This window comes from Lepisosteus platostomus, chromosome 3, assembly GCF_059453375.1.
Source record: "Lepisosteus platostomus isolate fLepPlt1 chromosome 3, fLepPlt1.hap1, whole genome shotgun sequence".
In the NCBI taxonomy this organism is placed as follows: domain Eukaryota; kingdom Metazoa; phylum Chordata; class Actinopteri; order Semionotiformes; family Lepisosteidae; genus Lepisosteus; species Lepisosteus platostomus.
In genome coordinates this window covers 46,445,222-46,464,979 of record NC_142613.1, presented here as the reverse complement: position 1 = coordinate 46,464,979, position 19,758 = coordinate 46,445,222, and the positions used below count along the sequence as shown (strand labels likewise).

The 19,758-nt window shown below is 38.5% G+C and overlaps 1 long non-coding RNA gene across 1 annotated transcript; it reads left to right on the top strand.

Moving 5' to 3' along the window:
• The first annotated feature begins 1,102 nt into the window (after window positions 1-1,102).
• LOC148674947 (uncharacterized) lies at window positions 1,103-6,719 on the top strand. Its single transcript, XR_015935420.1, has 2 exons — window positions 1,103-1,329; window positions 5,483-6,719. It is a non-coding gene; the product is annotated as an uncharacterized LOC148674947 (long non-coding RNA).
• The last annotated feature ends 13,039 nt before the right edge of the window (window positions 6,720-19,758 follow it).

Below are 19,758 nucleotides of genomic sequence, written 5' to 3'. Positions count from 1 at the left end.
GCTTTATACACAACTACAAAAGGACCCATACAATGCAGTATCCGACACTGTACATTGTACATAGTAGATCTGAAAACGACATTATTATATTGCCTGTGATCAATTAAAATGTAACCTAAACTATTTCTGTAATAGCACTAGTAATTTTTTAATGCCACTACTGATTAAAAATGAATGTGCTGTACACTATTATTCGACTCGGGGCTAAAAAATTACAAATTAAAACTTTTATAAACTTCGTGTTTCCCCGTACTTAACACATGAAAAACACATTCAAACGTTCACATTCCACCTACCAGTACTGATTGTAAAGGGCTTTTTCCTTACGTTTCTGTAAACTATATTATTTTAAATTCAAGTAATTTAAAGTAAGTGTCGTTGCAATATTGATTTGCTTCCTCTAGCAAAGTTTTCATTAAGGCGAGTGAACGTAAGATTACAAAGCGGTTGGATGGAAAGGTCTGAATTACAGGGACATACTGTACGCACATAAAAAAGACACGCAAAAGCTACGGCTAAGTCTAAAGCTTAGAAAATGCGTTTTGTAAAACGATGGTTCTCATCTCATCCTCTATTTCCCTTGCCTGTTCATTACTAGTACTGTTTTAACCACTGGAGGTCGCAACAAGATCGTGAAACACGTTTCTGAACAATTGACGTTAAATTTAGATTCATTGTCAAATGAAACACATAATGTAATATATTTTTTAAAATATAGATACACAAGTCAGAGGGAGCTCTGCTGTAATCGTCCTTTTCAAAATCGTCTTTAAACGTCTGCTCATGGGGGGATTTTTAGATATCAGTATATTAACTTAACTTGCTAAATAACATTTTTTTTGTATAAACAACACATTAGAAGACATTAAACATGGTAAATATGGAGTAACTATTACGCATTTATTGTACTACTGCTAGGAGTAGCTGCCAGGCCATGTCCGTCCAAACCCACGCACATGCATTTCCCATTCACTTGTCCTGGTGCGCTTTGCGGGACACACAAAGTTGATTATATGTGACCTAAATTACAAAAAACACCTTTGCTTCTGATTTCAAAACCGTAAACACAGACCGCATATGACCTCCCACTTTTCGTTTTCAAGGTCTCAAAGTCTAGGGGCAGCCTCCTTGCCTGCGTGATATGTCAATCACAGATGCTGGTGATATAAAAACCAACAGGTTCTCCATCCTGTATAGAGGTCTGCGGGAGCGTTGATCACTGCGTTTGTGAAGAGGCAACTTTTCAGCCACAAAAGCTACAAAATGACTAAAGTAACAGCTGCGTGTTTTGGAGCGGTCATGCTTGTCGTATGTTTGGTATCAAAACAGGTATGATTCCTATTGCTTTTTAAATTAAAGTTTTATATTGCTAAAATGTTAAAAGAAATACCCAAGTGAAGAAGTCAAATTTATGCGGTGAGCTTGTTTGCTGAGTTTTTAGGAGTGCTATTCTTGTCAGACTACAAACATCTGGAAAGTACGAATGTAGGTACTAAATTGCCTTTTTTAAGTATCTATTTTTAATGGGAATTAAAATGCAATATAAACACAAAGTACAGCTTCATAACTAATATCAAGTATTCAAAAAATAACAAAGTACTTATCTACAAATGTATTATTTTTAACTGTTCAGTTTCTTTCTTTGAAGTGTATATTGGACTTGCGGTTTTGCGTAAAATGCAATACCTTAAGGTTGTCAATTATTTTTTTTTTGCATGCTCGGATCTCCGAATAACCACCAGCAACTGAAGTTTATTATTTGCTGATATTCAGTTATTGTGAATGCAATTGAAAAAACATATTTTGTAAGATTTAACCCTAAACATATAAATTATATTAGTTTTTAATTTACATTTCAAATACATTGGACAAATAATATACCGCATCTGCCTAGCTAGTTAACACAAATGGTATAGTTACTTTGTAAAATTAGTAAAGATCTATCTACAGAGTCTATCTTGACCGATATCGTTTGGGTTGAATATCACATTTGCCTGGGTAGTAGATACCAATTGAAAACTATAATAGCAACGGTATCGACCATTCTTTGGTAACTTTTCGATTGAACTCTCTTCATTTTGATTTGATGTGAATTTTAAAAATAAATCAATCTGATGAACGATAGCAACACACCAAGACAGACATCGGTTTTCATGGTTTGGTGTGGGATTAAAAGTGTTAAAGACGAGGTGCTTGGCAGTGACTACGGATCTTCTGATATATAGCACAGTACTGTATCCTTGCTATATTATTTTAAATGTTTACAATGAAAACCTGTTGAAGGATATAATTGTGCAGTTGCTTCTATGAGTGTGTAGACGCATAGCTCCAGAAATTCGTCAATTTCGCCTCGCTGAGTCACCTTTCCAACTCTGGAACAGACCAGCGAAGGAAAATTTGATGGCCGGTGACGTTGTCAGAATCTCACACAGTACCTTATCTGTGAAGTAGAATATGAGGAGAACAGAAAACCCTAAACTTCATGATGCAAACTTTTTTTCTCAAAAAAGTTATTTGTATTTGAAAATAGACGCTATAATGTTTGAATTAAAGTAAATTATTCTTGTTTTAGGAAGCAAAACATCTACAGCATATATTGTACCAACAGCGAACGGAATTTTTGATTACCTTCTCCCGGCTGAAGGAAAAACTGATCTGAACGTACAGCAACTAGTGCACTGGCAAGGAAAATTAGGCGATCTAGGAAAAGTTGAGGTTTGAGATGTGAGTACAGTATGTGGAATATTTGATACATTCCTATACTGTATAATGTGTGTATGGATATGCGAAAGGGCCCGAGGGCAATATTGCCCTCTTTCATTCAATTGTTACATTCCCATGGTGCATTCTCAGGGGTGGGTAAATCTAATCATTTACTGTACAGAAGCATTTGAATGCTACATATCAAGCTGAGATGTTCCCTAATCACTATTCTGTGTGCCTTGATGTTCAGGAGAGTACAAATTATTCTGGCTAAACATTTCTATTTATTTATCCAGTTAATAATGTCTGCTGTTGATCATTTGCCTACTTTTCTGCTAGAAATGTTGAAGGTTGCAATTTCTGATTCCAGGATTCAGTAAGGGTCTGGATTTCACTTACTATGTTGGTTAGATTCAGTGGCAGGTAATTTCAAGAGCTTGACCAGGTATTTCACAGTTGCAGTTAAGCAGAAAGACCTAAATCTTGACTGTATTGTTAGTACAGGGTAGAGCAATCTCCACATTCATGGCAATCTCATAAAGAGCTCTGTGCTCGTGGGCCAGGGGTATGATTTACTGTACGTCTCAAATGCACCTTTTGACTAGAACTCTGGTGAAAAGAGGGTGAGGCTCTTGGGCTCTCTGCTCCTCTGTGACATCATAGCTGTTTGAGCTGTGCTGTCAGTTTTGTTATTTTTTGCCAATAATAATAAGCCTACGGTCTTTTTAAAGTGTTCTTTTTGGAGTTTATACCAGGGGAGCAAGGACTTGCAGGACCCAGTTCCACCGGCAAAAAAATAACTGTATAGATGTTGCCCAGAAATGGGTGTGGTGTAATACGTAAAATGAGAAGTAACTGTCTTGTTGAGTAAGAAAAGCTCGATTTCTGGTGATGACTTCTTCTTGTTGCTCAGGGCGGGAGGGGTAAATACTTTGATTCCTGTCTTTATGGCATTTTTCAAGCATCATGCAAATTACAGGTCTATGGATTTTATTAAAGGGACCCAGAAATAGATTGCCAACACCTTACTGCAGTATGGCCAGCTTGTGCGTCACTAATTTCTGCAGAGTTAACAGTGGAAATATAAAGAAGTATATTGGAGATATTAGTCTAAAGGATTTAAAAATCATTAACCTTACACAGGAAAGGAGTATATTAGACCTATCTGGCCTGTTGATCTACACTACTTATATGTTATGGACACAATGATATTAAAATGAAGGTTTGAAAGATTAGGAGTAAGTTACTGACATATGCCTATTCAATAATAAAGCCATGATTAATGATTATGAATGATAGTTGGACAATTAAAGCTCATATTACTGCTTATCAAGTATTGCTCTTATTGGTTGATACTGAACACACTGTTACGTCTGATAAAGTGTACTTTGAGTCATTAAGAGCTACATAGCTTGGAAGGGCATTATAAAAGTAATATAATAGTTTAGTTGTATAATAATGATTGAAATGTTATGTTCTGGAGAAACCTTGAGCTTGATCACACTCCAGAAACCTTTAGAGCTGTAATTTAGATTTCTTCTTTCAGTTTTTAAGAGTTAACATTGTGACCCTGTATTGGACAAAGCAGATAGAATCGAATGGATGGAAAATTAGCAGATTTGATACATTCGATGTTTACATGCAAAGCCTTTCATTTTCCTTGAAATGTCTCCTTTTCCATAATTGCCAAGCAAACAAGCAGGGGGGAAGTAATATTTAAAATTGCCACGTGTTCCGCCCACTTGGATTCTAATGCAGTTTACTTTGCAAATCCCCAAAGAACTGTTCACATGTGTAGAGAAGGCTTTCAGAAGAGATAATCCTAGTGTCCCAAGGTTTCATGTAAATGAAAAGGAAAGCTCAGATTTGCTGATGCATTGTGCCTGTTTATTTAATAATTTGTGGGAGTGTTTTTGTCCACACTGGTTTTAAGATGTAATTAGTTGTGGTGCTGGCAGGGTACTTACCAATTACTCAAAGCAAGGCTTTACATGGTAAAGTTTTAGTTATAGTTTGCAAGTGAGGAGTCCTTTCGGCTCATCCAGTTTTCTTAAAGTAACTGCAGCCAATGTCTAAGATGCATTTCTTTCATCCAGTTTCTTGAAAGATGCCAGGGCGTTGCCTTTGATGGCGCGGCTGGGTAGGCAGTTCCAGACCCCCACATGCAATTGGCATGTACACTAGAGCTGGCATAAGTTTCACAAGCGTTTCCCAAATCTCATACAGAACTGCACTTTCCCAGTGAAGCATTTGCAAGGGCCGTGGCAAACTGGTAATGTGCGTGCACAGCTAGGCGGAAAACGTGCGAAAATGTGCGACTGTTTTCACAAATGCCCACCAGTACATGCTTATACATACTGTAACTGTCTAGACTGAAAGGCAAAGCTCTAAAGCCGACCTTTCCCATCCTGCCCAACCTCTGTTTACTTCTCTCCTCTCTGGTTGGCAGCTCAGGTCCATCAAGGACTACCAGTTCTGTAACAGCACCTACCCAGAGGCCGTTACTTTTTTAACTGGTTACGTGATTTTGTTACCGGAGCATGTGTAGGATGGTGTGTGAATGTGTTGGGTGGTTGCATTCTGTTATTCCTTTTGTTGTATACATGCATTCTAGTGTATGTCTTTAACTGTGTGAGGTCACTGAACCAAATTCCATGCAGCTAGTTGTTGTTATGGCAGTAAAAGACTGAAATTGAAGTGCATTGCCACTACATGCAAGAAAAAGCCAACCCACACGTGTCAACTGGCTCTTTCTATCTCCTGGTTTTGTCTGTTTCAGGCTGACTCTAATACTACTGCTACTACTTATGCCTCCACAACAGTCAACACAGCTACCCAGTTGGCTCAGAATGGAAGTTCTACAGCGGCCACCACCAGCACTTACATCAGCGCGAGCTCAGGCAACTTCACCACCCCCTTGGGGGCTGGGAACGCTCTGCAGTCAAACACCTTCTCCATTCTCCTCCCTCTCGCCGTCTCTGCCTCCATCTTCCACCTGCGCTGTTAAAGCCCGCAGTCGCGGGAGACACCCAAAACTCTGACATCCCCCGCGGTGAAGATGGAAACAAAATTATCCAAAGAGCAAGTGATATGAACAGCAATTGTAGCAGAAGTCTCTGAATTGGGGGTGGGGGTGGGGCTGTGGTGGTGGGTGGGGGGGTATGGTGAAGGAAGAGCCTGCAAAATCCAGATTACAAAGAGAGCAGGAGGAGTGTCACTTTGAGGAATGAAGTGTCTTAACTCTAAAGGTATCAGGCTGTTCTCTACCCCATCAACAAGGCTTGGTGATCAACAAGGCAGAAAAAGGTACCATCAGACTTCTCAGTTGCTTGACAACGGAAAGTTCGGGACACGGATCAAGGATGTACATACTCTGCTCATTTGACTGTCTCATTTTATGTTTGTTTCCAGCAAAGGACACTTGTCTCTTTTTTTCACCTGTGTACAGCATGTTATTGTCATCTTATTTAGGCAGCAGATGAACAGCTAATTGTGAATGCATATGCTTATTTTAAGGATAGTAGCTAATTATTAACTGAATAGAATTCATATTAAATGTAAATATTATGGCCAAATATGAGTGGGATATAAACGTTTACATGCAGACCAAGCCTTGAGTTTCCTTACAGTTTTCAATAGTCACTTATATATACAAAGAAGTATGAATATAATGAATCTGAAAAATGAAGGGCTGGTTTACGAGTTACCATTTATCTACTATATTGAAATAACAAGGAAGTTATGATAATTTTGTTTTTTATGATTTTCTTTTACAAAAATTATGGTAACATTCTGCCTTTTCCAAAATCAACTGTACTGTACACAGCTCTAAGTGTACTGGATAAGAAACTGCAGATGGTAAAAAAAAATGTTAAATTGGTGTGATTTAAAATAAACCTATATTTTTGGTATAAATAGAATTGTTTATTAATGTTTTTCTGTAATTACGTGTGAATAATGAGATCAGGGAGTAAATGCTCACTTTATTGTAACTGAATAAATTACCTGAAAAACAACTTTCTTCAGCTTATCAGATTTCTCATTCATGCAATTCAGGGTTGGAAAACAAAATTACTGTACCAAAACTTGTCTCAAACCAAGAAAATTCAGTTCATCCTATGGCATAGGCAAAAAATGTGCTGTACATTCAAGCATGCCTGGTAGAGTCAGAAAAAGATCAGGTGTACTCACTTATTTAATATACTGTACCGTGCCAATATACTTCATTTTACAGCATCCTTGGGTTTCAAAAGGCACTTTAAAAATAAAATTATTAAAGCTATTAATATACTGTACTATTTCCTAGTTGCCTCTGTTTCAAGTACAGCAGGTCCATACAGAAACTGAAAAAACTAAAATTAAATGAATGGATTTTCCTTCAGTGTTGGTATGGTTGGTGTGTTTTAAAGATGCTTTGAAGGGTACTACATTAGTGAAGCTAGTTTAATGGCAATTCAACCTGGCTCTTTACAATGCTACACATCTTCTTAGAAATGTACATTTGCCATTTGTATCAAGAATCATCTTACTTTTTACTGGTCTTCTTTAAAGCTAAAGAATTAAGTTACTGGCTGTCTCAATGAACAGAAATGGCTACAGTGAATCGTTTTTCATATTCCATACTTCACACCAGGGTCCTTCTCTTAAGAGAAATTGTATAGAACAACAGGATACATCTTTTGCCCATGTTTGCACATAAGGGTGCTAAAGGTATCAAAAATTAATTTGCAGTCTAAAAGAAATTATCACACTGTAAAGAAAGTAGTAGATATACATGATACAAAGTTCTGTCATCAAAAACATTAAAACTCTATGCACGTTATTGAAAATAAAGGTGACTGAAAAAAAGGCCTTTACATTTCCAAATCAGCCTCATAAGGTCCTATGCATTTGAATGACTAACTTGCTGCAGCTACATTATCATACACAAAAGAAAAGCATCGGTATTTCTCATATCTGTCTTATTTTCATTCATTTCAATTGAATTCTGGGGATTTACTCTCTGAGGTATATATCATAGATACTTCACATCTGACAAGATTCTGATTCATGTTTCTGTATAAGAATTGCAAAAGCAGTTTCATGTTGCAGTCACCTTTAATATTTAATCAACACAGATTCGCTTTCTGACATTTGAAACAAATGCCTTTCTCTGTGTGAGCACCACAACATGGCAGCAGTCTTATTTTTTTATTTCTCAGTTCAAAACTGCTAGGCATGCTTATAAAGAACAATGTTCAACAATGTACAATGTTCTTTGTTTTGTTTGCCACTAGAAGCTCAGTTTGTAAGTATGATATGTGATATGATATGACAGATATGAGATGATGATAGATATGATATTTTGGTGTATGATACAGTATGAGGCTGTAGTGTTCTTGTGTGGAATCGGCCAATTCAATGGATATCATAAGATGCACTTAGCTTAAGTAATATTTGGACTGTTGATACCTTTCAAACATTTCTTTGAAATGTTGGTATTCTGAAACACTTTCAGACTTCTGAATGTTTAAAGCAGCTATTGAAAACAACTTTAGTTGGTCACCAAATTGCAGGTTAAGTTTTAGTTTTGCAGGTTTTACTTCATTTTCCAAATTAACTGCAGCTTAACTCCCAATAAGCTGCAGCTTACCCTGCAAAGAGCTATATTGTTTGACGAAACACTAGAGAGTATGAAAAATTCTGGTTTAGTGCTGTGGTAAACAGTTAGGATGTGTTGTCACTGTCCCCAAGTTCAGTTTACATGTGCAATGACAAGGCACACAGCTGGCCAGTCTATTAAAACTGCCATATTAATACTTATATTTGCTACAGTAACATTCCCTGATCATCAGGGCTAGGAATATAAACACATACTCAACACAAATGGGTGAAACAGCAACTCTTACAAGCACATTTACTAAATATTGCAAGCAAACAAATAATTTTTGTATCTACTCTATGTACTGATACTCTATTGGTGTTCCGGTCCCAAAGATTTTGCTCATACAAGTAGTATAGTTGCTTATTACATTGATAGCTCAATATTTTCGTAAAATCTAAAATATTAGTCTCGTAATATAAAATATTAGTCCATATCAAAATAACATAAATGGGTCTGTATTTTGTGAGGCATACAACATGTTTGAACTTGAACTTGAACTTGAACTTTATTGCCATATGTAACAGGTACTGGTACAATGGAATTCTTACTTACAGAAAGTCTCTCGATTGTAAAACAAGTGTAAAAAACAAAACAAAGTGCAAACAGTGCATCAAGACAATGTACAAACAAACAATAGACAATGTGCAAGTAAACATGTAGACAGTTTGAATGTAAACAATACAGACATGTAAACAATGACTGGAGATGTGCAATAGATAAGAAATCATAAAGAGGTAGATGGTGATGGTGTAGGTGTGGTCCGAGGGGGATGGCTAAATGTGTTCGCCAGTCTCACTGCTTGTGGATAGAAGCTATTGAAGAATCTAGTGGTAAGTGTCCGTATGCTCTTATATCTCTTGCCTGAGGGCAGTGGGGTGAAGAGCTCATGCCCGGGGTGGTGACTGTCCTCTGTGATGGCCAGAATTCTACCACGGCAGCGGTCCTCATAGAGCTGTTTAATCTCGGTGAGACCGCAGCCGATGATCTTCTGGGCCATATTGACCATTCTCTGCAGTGCCTTTCTTTCTCGCGAAGAGGTGTTGCCATACCACACGGTGATCCCGTTGGTGAGGACGCTCTCGATAGTGCAGCGGTAGAAGTTCACCAACACATGTATTGGCATCCCCCATCGCTTGAAGGGAAAACACACACAAAAAAACATATTACACAGATTTATTTCTGGGTGATGTGACAAGAGTATGCCCTGGCATAAAGGGGCACATTCATTATTAATGTGTCCAAAAGACTAACAAAATATTACAGCTCAACGTCATTTAGAAATGAAAATTCTGTAGAAATATGGTGTTTCTAAATTTCTGAAGAAACAGCGCACACACAATTTATGAATTTATAAAGCAAACAAAATCAGAGGAATAAAAAATGAGAGAATCCAGGCACAAATGATTTTAGTACAAAATTATTTCTTCCTTATTTGGACGTGATGATTTCTGAACTTGTCAGAGCAGAGCTGACTGATGGGACTCAATGATACAACCGGCTTTCACAAACCTTCCTGTGAGCTGAGGTAAATTTGTTTGCAATTACAAACCAGAGGAAATATTTATTGCCAAAAAACTACATAGGCTGTAAATAAGATACTGATGCAAATCTTGACATAAAAGACGTGTACACACTTTTCACCCCTCTGATTTCTTCATGTGTGGAAAACATGTACAGATTGTGCCACCATATTGGCAATTTGCAGGTAATGTATTTTAGTCGACTAGGCCACTTAGTATTTTTGCAGGTGCTAAGATCCTTTTCCCTGCACAGGGTATCAGTTCTCTCAGAGCCTCCAGTGCAAAGCTATATTACAGTTTTATTATACAGGGTATTTGCAATTATAATAAGTATCCATGTTTCTCAAACGAAAAGGAGTTGTTAGAACTTAGTTAACCCAGGGATATCATCCAATTGTTTCTCAAAAGGAACCAGGGTATCAGTTTCAACAATATGGCTGGGTTGCTTGTTCCACACATACAACCCTCTGGGTAATGTTGGACCACTTGTTCCAGGTATTGAATGTAGTTGTAGTTTCCACTGGTTTCTGAAGAAATACATTGAGGTGACTTTGTCAATGTCTTTGAGGATTTTGAATTCTTGCGTCAGGTCCGCACGTAGCCTAAAATGGTAAAATGTTTTCAGTCTGTAAGTGAGGCACATTTCATTCAGCGCTGGAATCTTGGAAAATCTTCTCTGGACAGATTCCAGCGTAGCAATTTCTCTTCTTTATCCAGGGAGCCTTCACGTGTGAGGCGAACACTTTAGCCCCTACACTACGGAAGCAAGGCAGGAAAAGACGTTCCGTGCAGACCATAGAGTCCCTCTTCTCTCCCCATTACCTACATGCTGCAATCCCCTAAAACCATCTTCCACAAGCACCACTTTCCCAAGTCAGCCCAGTCTGGCCATCCAGGCATGCCTCCTCCTCCTGCACCCAAGAAGAAAAGATCTGTGCACACTACCTTGGCAGTCTCTAACATCCAGGCTTGACTAAACGATTCTGTTTTACCTCCCCAGCACCAGCTGTGTGCAACATAACAAGGCAGACGAATAGTGAACACTTGTTCCCCCTGACCTTCCCTGGATGAAGTTCATATATACTCCAGATGCCCATCCGATTCCCTCTTCTGGAGCTCCGATGATTTGAATGAGGTGGGAATGCCTGGGTGATCAAGGTAAGCAGAAGTAATCAGCTGGAAGCTATTTGACTCTATGCAGATTTTCTGTCTGATGTCAAGGCACAAAGCACCCGGGACTCGACCTACAGTGTGTCATCTAGACTCCTTATTCTCAGCTGCAGGAAGAACATTTGCTGCTACCAAGGGATACCCTACTCCTCATGGTGATAATACCTCCAGACAATCCTAGTTTAGTATGACAACCCTTTTCCTGAGCAAATTACAGAATAAACATATAAGAAACTCAAACAGAAAGAGGTGAAGCCAAACATACATGTTTGTTAGAAAATGGAGCAGACACAGACAGTAGTTAAGTAAAGGCTTTTCTGAAAAGAAAGGTTTTGAGTCTAGATTTAACTGCACACAGGGTGCATGACTTTCAGATATCCTTGAGCATAGAATTCCAGAGCTTTACAGCACAGCAAGAGAAGGCCCTGTAATGGCTTAGAGCAGAAATTAGATTGGGAGATAAACAGAAGTCAAAATCAGTTGAATAAATGTCACAAGTAAACAGATAATACAAAGACAGTAGGTACTAAGGTGCCAAGCAAATGAAAAAAACACCATAGGTGAGCATGTGGACTTTGAAGTTGACTTGAAACCTGGAAGCCAGTGCAAGGTCTCCAAAACAGGACTAATTCTGGTTGCTTAGTTCGGAACGTATTGGAGTTTGCTCAGTGTGGATTTAGATTTCCAAGCGAGAAGTGTGTTGTTGTAATCAATACTAGAGAGAAAAATGTGTTGACCAGCCTTTTTGAGACATTTCTGAGACAGTAGAATGATGTTTTTACAATATTCTGCACATGAGGGTCAAAAGTCAAGCCAGGATCGAATATCACCCCTAAATTCTTCACTTTTGATTAAAAGTCAAGCAGTGCCATCCACAGATACGGTTACTGCATTGGATTTATGTAGGTAAGGGGAGGTGCAAAGCAGCATGACCTCAGTCTTGTCGCAGTTTAAGTGAAGGAAATTTTGTCATCCAGGTTCTTGTATCATCATTATTATATGCAATTAGAGAGTTCAGTAACAGCTACTTCAGTGTCAGATTGAGTATGCACTTACAGTATATCTGAGTATTATTGGCATAGAAATGGTAACTCAGACCATGCGATTTTAAAATCTGACCAAGAGGGAACATGTAAATGCTGAATATAAGGGGGCCCAGTATTGTGCCTTGGGGAACACCAGACTTAAGAAACCCAAATTCAGAACCAAAACTCCCAGGAGAAAAAAAGTGTGAGTGATCAGTAAGATAAGAACTGAACCATTTAAGAGTAATGTCAGAAACGCCAAACACTTTTATTATGTCTAGAAAAACAGGACAAAGGGGTGGAAAACAGGATATAGAGTAAATAAAATAGAAGGAATGAGATCTAGTAGACAGTGGTGTACATTCATACACAGTACCAATTTACTAAGGCAGCACTGCCTTAGTAAATCGTAAACTACGATTTGGCGCCTTTATTTCTTTCTGATCACGCAATGGCAATTAATTCATACAACAAATGTAACGCCTGTTCATTGCAGAATCACTAGTTATTTTATATTTACTGGGTACATTATTTTTCCCTACATCTCCTTTCAGCAGTGCAGGCCTATGTACAGTTCCCTGGGGCACAGAATGTCTGGTTCACCCATGACATAAAAATTATGGGATTCTCCTTGCTCTATACTCACCTATGTGATCTTTATATAAACCATTGGAATCAGTGTTATCTTGAATAGGAATCCAGATACACCAGTGTTGCATAGTTTTGAGTAAGTATGCATTAGATTTTCAAGTCTTTGTTTTACTCTCTGGATCTTTTTGATTGAACACAGAATGAAGGGGATTCATTCTATGTTACAAATCCAAATTTTCATCAGTGGCATACAGTCAGTGCAGTTCTGTCTTGAGACCCAACTTTAATGAACATCTCCCTCAGCCAGCAGCTGAACTGAAACATGAGAGCTTGGTAAAAGCTAATTAACATTAAACTGTAATGCAAGCAATCAAGCACGCTATGTTGTTCTATGCACTCACTGAATGGCGATAATTATCATCCGTTTCATCATCTGGTGTTTGAAAGTTTGCACCTTGGTCAACAGCTTTCAGTGGAAATCAGGACAGCACAGAAATAAATGTTTTCAAGTGACAAGTAGTCTGCATTTGAAGGATTTTTCTTTTTTTAAATCAAATCTGTTTCTGAGAGTAGGAGCAGATGTGGTCTTGCCATTACTAGAATACTGAGAGAAGTTTTAGAGGGGGAAGAAGCTAAAGGACAGGTGAAAAATCAAAATCGGGGTGAGAAATTGTTTGCTATCTTGCCCAGCAATTGCCAGTGTGTGAGTTATTTATCAAATTCTCAAAGAGCATGAAATTGAATTTGTACCACTTACAATTTTGTGTTGGAGGGACTTTTGTGTATAAGTGGAACAGTTTTCTTATTGATATTGATTCATATGGGTTACATATCACAGATGAAGCTGAAAAGGTGCCCATTGTAGACACACAGGCTGACGACATTCAAGGAGCTCTAGAAAAAGTGATGAAATGTTAGGCTGACTTTTTTATCACAAAGTGATATCATCAAACACAATAAAGTTTTAGATATCAACAATTGCACAAAAAACAACCTTAAAAACAATCCCTTATCATATTGAGAATGTCCTGGGAAACCTGAAACAGCCAGATTGTATATGTAAAATCTAGAAGTAAATGCAGTTCTTCCTTGAAGGTTTCAATCACTGGAGAAGAAGCTACAGCACCAGAGCCATGAGATGGAGGATCTGGCAAATCCCACATTCATGGAGGTCACGACCTGTAACTGTCAGATCAACACAGAGAAGCTGACAGAAAGGAACTGATCCCAAGGTGTCAGTTGCAGAGGGATACAGCTGTTGTTACAATGCCATCAAACTTCCCTTTGCCAAAGGTTTGCTCTACTCAAGAAATGATATGGAAATGGATATTGTTTTAAATTAATATTTCACCACAGCATTTACAAGGAAGGATATGACAACATTCTTCAGGATAAACAACGACAATATTCTAAACCACCTAAACACCACCTCCGATGTGCACCAACCACCTGGATGATACAACACCAGCCATAGAGCACCAGAACACTCACCACACACTAGCTATCAGTTGGGAGGAGAACAGAGTGATGAAGTCAGTTCATAGATAGGTTCTTAGGAGGCCATGATTGGTAAGAGCCAATGGGAAACTTGGCCAGTGAGCCTTACTCATTTTAAGGAACAACCTGGTATTTTTAATGACCATGGTTGTACATCTCATCCAAAGGACGGCGCCTTTTTACAGTTAAGTGTCCCTGTCACTATACTGGGGCATTAGGACCCACACAGACAGCAGGGTGAGCACCCCCTACTGACTTCAGTAACACCTCTTCCAGCAGCAACCTTAGCTTTCCCAGGAGGTCTCCCATCCAGCTACTGACCAGGCTCATACTGCTGAGCTTCAGTGGGTTGCCAGTTGTGAGTTGTAGGGTGATATGGCTACTGGCGCTTTTCTCTTCACAGAAAAGGTTGTGGAAGTCTGGAAAAGCTACTCAGCTCTATTGTCAAAGGTTTCATGAAATAGCTGAATGCAATCCTTGTATCCTTGTATTTATGGTTTCTCACTCTTTTAAACAGAAAGGACATAGTCCAAAGTAATAGAGGGAAGACAATCCATGCATTTTAATATGTAGGAAACATAAATGGCTCAATTTTGATGATGACTGGCACAGTTTTACTTTGTGACTTCATGGCAATATAGAGTTTAAGATAATTTAGTATTAATGTGGCTACACATAATTAGCTAAACAGCAATAATCACTTAAAAAACAACAATTACTATATGAAAGCAGGCCACCACCTCTTTTTCAGACCAACCGATGAACTGGGAAGGGAGTTCCCTTTATCTGGGAAAACAACATCTACACACCTCTTGGAGTGCATTATACTCAGATTGTTCCTGCAGGGAACAGATGAACCTCCCACACCAAACTATTTTAAGAAAACACCAATCACATTCCTTTCTAATGAGCCTTAGCCTTTAATTACCTGACAGGAGCTTTGGCTTCTCATAACCTGTTTTCATGTTTTGCTTGTGCAGTTAGTTGTGGTATTATAATAAAGCTTGTGTATCAAAAGACTATGCAGTTTTACACAACTACAGGCTCCATTCTCTCCATTTTCCTTCCACATAACTCTCGTCATAGCAGATGCTAAGACAGTAAATGAGGAGTAATAGGCTATAACACCAATATACAGTGCCTTGCGAAAGTATTCGGCCCCCTTGAACTTTTCAACCTTTTGCCACATTTCAGGCTTCAAACATAAAGATATAAATTTTTTATTTTATGTGAAGAATCACCAAGTGGGACACAATTGTGAAGTGGAACGAAATCTATTGGATTTTTGAAACTTTTTTAACTAATAAAAAAATGAAAAGTGGGGCGTGCAAAATTATTCGGCCCCCTTGCGTTAATACTTTGTAGAGCCACCTTTTGCTGCGATTACAGCTGCAAGTCGCTTGGGGTATGTCTCTATCAGTTTTGCACATCGAGAGACTGAAATTCTTGCCCATTCTTCCTTGCAAAACAGCTCGAGCTCAGTGAGGTTGGATGGAGAGCGTTTGTGAACAGCAGTTTTCAGCTCTTTCCACAGATTCTCGATTGGATTCAGGTCTGGACTTTGACTTGGCCATTCAAACACCTGGATACGTTTATTTGTGAACCATTCCTTTGTAGATTTTGCTGTATGTTTGGGATCATTGTCTTGTTGGGAGATAAATCTCCGTCCCAGTTTCAGGTCTTTTGCAGACTCCAACAGGTTTTCATCCAGAATGGTCCTGTTTTTGGCTGCATCCATCTTCCCCTCAATTTTAACCATCTTCCCTGTCCCTGCTGAAGAAAAGCAGGCCCAAACCATGATGCTGCCACCACCATGTTTGACAGTGGGGATGGTGTGTTGAGGGTGATGAGCTGTGTTGCTTTTACGCCAAACATATCGTTTTGCATTGTGGCCAAAAAGTTCGATTTTGGTTTCATCTGACCAGAGCACCTTCTTCCACATGTTTGGGGTGTCTCCCAGGTGGCTTGTGGCAAACTTTAGACGAGACTTTTTATGGATATCTTTGAGAAATGGCTTTCTTCTTGCCACTCTTCCATAAAGGCCAGATTTGTGCAGTGTAAGACTGATTGTTGTCCTATGGACAAACTCTCCCACCTCAGCTGTAGTTCTCTGCAGTTCATCCAGAGTGATCATGGGCCTCTTGGCTGCATCTCTGATCAGTCTTCTCCTTGTCTGAGCTGAAAGTTTAGAGGGACGGCCAGGTCTTGGTAGATTTGCAGTGGTCTGATACTCCTTCCATTTCAAGATGATCGCTTGCACAGTGCTCCTTGGGATGTTTGAAGCTTGGGAAATCTTTTTGTATCCAAATCCGGCTTTAAACTTCTCCACAACAGTATTACGGACCTGCCTGGTGTGTTCCTTGGTCTTCATGATGCTCTCTGCGCTTTCAACAGAACCTTGAGACTATCACAGAGCAGGTGCATTTATACAGAGACTTGATTACACACAGGTGGATTCTATTTATCACCATCAGTCATTTAGGACAACATTGGATCATTCAGAGATCCTCGCTGAACTTCTGGAGTGAGTTTGCTGCACTGAAAGTAAAGGGGCCGAATAATTTTGCACGCCCCACTTTTCATTTTTTTATTAGTTAAAAAAGTTTCAAAAATCCAATAGATTTCGTTCCACTTCACAATTGTGTCCCACTTGGTGATTCTTCACATAAAATAAAAAATTTATATCTTTATGTTTGAAGCCTGAAATGTGGCAAAAGGTTGAAAAGTTCAAGGGGGCCGAATACTTTCGCAAGGCACTGTAAGCGTTAAAAACTTTTGGTTTAATTAAATAAAGCTCAAAGAAACACATGAAAATACTGCGTCTGTGTGCCTTTTGGTTTTGTACCACACCTGCATGAAGCCTCCATTTTATTGTCTCACTGTGTTTTGGATGTCTTTGTAGTAGTTTAGTTTTGGGTATGAATGTGTCTATTCACCATTTTGTTTTTTCCCAGTAACTAAATCATACTTTTTCTTCAGTTTTTTAACCTTCAACATCAGTGTGGAAAGAGAAAGTATTGTGTTTCACAATAGAATTCTGAAGTTATACTAGTGGCACAACACTCCCAGACTGATGACACAGAACACAAGTTTTTAGGCTATTGAACTGTATACAAATACAGCGACTCCCTCAGTACTGGTCAGTTCTATTCACAGTCTGCATTCACATCCTCACTTAACTAAAGGTTTCAGTTCGAAAGTGCCTGAAGTTAACACAAGATTAAGGTTCAACAACGACCTTTTTTTTTTACATAAAAGATTTTGAACACAGGTTCCGTATCATTCATTATAGACACTAAAGTAACCAGATTTCCCTTTTCTGGATGGCTGAAATTATGCTTTTCTGTTTAATTTAAATGCTTTTTTATTTAAATGATTTAGATATTTCAACATATAATTTACATTCTAAATATTTATTTTGTTTGGTCTTGAGTCTTCAGTGAAAAAACAACAAAATATTCTCGTAATGACTGTAATAATCCTATACTTGATTAAGTATTAAACACAATAAAATGATTGAACTGTGACAGTTATTGCTGTAGTCTGGCACAATAATGCTTCTGAAGTGGTAAACGTTTTGCACAAAAACAAATGGAACAGAAATAGTTTTCAATGACGATTATTGCTTTGGTGTAAGGGCTTTGGTGATCCAGTAAAAGGAATCATTTTAGAAACTGTACCCTAAAGAGTGTGAAATCTGAACCCACTCAAGAGTCTGGGAGGCACCTTTGAAGACTAACAGAGCTGTGGCTATGTGTACAAAGAGCTGGGTTTCTCTGGGAAAACGGAATTCAGCCACAGGAGAACAGGAGAACTAGCACTCACTGAAAATATTTAGACTTAATAATTTTAACATATAACTGAACCATTTGGATACGTTTAGACATAGTTAGACAAAGTTCTAACATACAGAATTTGACGAGTAAAAATAACCCATACTACATTGTGAACTAGGCAATGAATGTTTCCAGCGCTGCTATAGCTGATAGCAGACAGCCTTAAGTTTATTTAAAAGACACACTGCAAATCTCTTCGGAATCCACAAAATTATTACATTCAAAATAAAATGCTTATAAATATGTCCAGAATAGCTCACATCACACTGCATTGCTACAAAGACCTCACAACCCACAGTAGAGGGATAATAGAGTAAAGAATAGTAAAACACAATGATTAACTTTGTTGCTGCTGGAAGAGGTGTTAGTGGGGCCAACAGGGGGTACTCACCCTGCCGTCCATGTGGGTCCTAATGCCCCAGTATAGTGACGGGGACACTATACTGTAAACAGGCGCCATCTTTCGGATGAGATGTAAAACCGAGGTCCTGACTCTCTGTGGTCATTAAAAATCCCAGGGCACTTCTCGAAAAGATTAGGGGTGTAACCTGGCCAAATTTCCCATTGGCCCTTACCAATCATGGCCTCCTAAAAGTCCCCCTCTATGAATTGGCTACATTACTCTCTGCTCTCCTCCCCACTGATATCTGATGTGTGGTGAGCGTTCTGGCGCACTATGGCTGCCGTCGCATCATCCAGGTGGATGCTGCACATTGGTGGTGGTGGAGGGGAGTCCCCATTACCTGTAAAGCGCTTTGAGTGGAGTGTCCAGAAAAACACTACATAAGTGTAAGCAATTATTATTATTATTATTATTATTATTATTATTATTATTATTATTATTGTTACTTTGGCAAAATACAAAGTTAATTTCAAAAAGAAGGACAAATTAAAAAGAACACACACACATAGAGCTGAAAACATTTATACTTTTACTACATACAGTAATTACTGAGGTACCACTCAATGGACAATGATCAGAAACAGTTTAAATACCAGGACACACACTGATAACTCCATTATGATCTATTAAACCCTGTTATTACTTCACAATAAAGCCTTCCCCTAAGGACACAGACATTAGAAAAAAGGTGTATATTAACTAGCAATAATTAAAACATATTGTACCATGTGAGAAACAGATTACTGAGCCATGTTTACATGAAACTGGTCACATGGTATTGTTATACATGTAGTTGACTATGGATGTCTCAAAATAATCTAGAAACAATGATTGATTCTTAGCTAGTGTCAACATTTCCAGCTTCAAAGCAAATGTGATGTCTGCTGAAATGTAGGGGGTCCAGATTTTGTGATCAAAACAATCATGAAGTCTACCTTTGTTAATAAGTCCTGGGGTAAATGATTAAGTATCAATCAACAGTCCAGAAACACATCATACAGTATCAGATCACATCAAGACAGAACAGTGGTGGGAAAAAGGGTGAGAACAGACCACAATAGAGAGGGAGACTGGAGGTGATGGAACACAAAGCATGTGCCAAGCGAGAGGTCCTGTTTTTTTATGATCATCAGAAAAGACATGATTCTGTAGTTTTTAGGGAACGTGGATTTCTTGATTTCCTCTCCTGCTTAGTAAGTGCATTTGAGAATGGGGAGGTTCCCATTTATTGTGTGGCATCAGGGTTTGCAGAGAGAGATTTGACAGCAGGTTGTATTTGATTTAGTTTAGAAACCATCCTATCTCTTATTCTGGCCTTTGTAGGCATTTAGAGCTGAATACTTGGTAAGAGTCTGGGATTTGTCTGGGT